This window comes from Nomia melanderi, unplaced genomic scaffold (genome assembly GCF_051020985.1).
Source record: "Nomia melanderi isolate GNS246 unplaced genomic scaffold, iyNomMela1 scaffold0014, whole genome shotgun sequence".
Classification (NCBI taxonomy): domain Eukaryota; kingdom Metazoa; phylum Arthropoda; class Insecta; order Hymenoptera; family Halictidae; genus Nomia; species Nomia melanderi.
The window spans coordinates 181,451-182,405 of NW_027475130.1; positions in this window are offsets into that span (position 1 = coordinate 181,451).

Genomic DNA, 955 nt, shown 5'->3' on the forward strand with positions numbered 1-955 from the left:
AAAATCCAATATATATCTGGTGATATCTCGGGTGCTATTAGAGATAGCGCAATAAACCAAAGTGAATTATCTGCAGGCCGCCCTGGCGCATGAATCCGTGCAGCGGGAACGACCTCGGACCACCAGGGGCCGAGAAAACCACCGTCTAATGGGGCCGGACACTCAGGGTCAGGGGAAAATCCAATATATATCTGGTGATATCTCGGGTGCTATTTGAGATAGCGCAATAAACCAAAGTGAATTATCTGCAGGAGGCCCTGGCGCAGGAGTCTGTGCAGCGGGAACGACCTCGGACAACCAGTGGCCGAGAATACCACCGTCTCATGGAGCCGGACACTCAGGGTCCGGAAAAAATCCAATATATATCTGGCGATATCTCGGGTGCTACTAGAGGTAGCGCAATCAACCAAAGTGAATTATCTGCAGGAGGCCCTGGCGCATGAGTCTGTGCAGCAGGAACGACCTCGGACCACTAGAGGCCGAGAAAACCACCGTCTCATGGGGCCGGACACTCAGGGTCAGGGAAAAATCCAATATATATCTGGTGATATCTCGGGTGCTATTACAGATAGCGCAATAAATCAAAGTGCATTGTCTGTAGGAGGCCCTGGCGCATGAATCTGGTCAGCGGGAACGACCGCGGACCACCAGGGGCCGAGTAAACCACAGTCTCATAGGGCCGGACACTCAGGGTCAGGGGAAAATCCAATATATATCTGGTGATATCTCGGGTGCTACTACAGATGGCGCAATAAATCAAAGTGCATTGTCTGTAGGATGCCCTGGCGCATGAATCTGTGCAGCAGGAACGACCTCGGACCACCAGGGGCCGAGAAAACCACAGTCTCATGGGGCCGGACACTCAGGATCAGGGGAAAATCCAGCATATATCTGGTGATACCTTGGGTTCGATTACAGATAGCGAGATAAATCAAAGTGCATTGTCTGCAGGAGG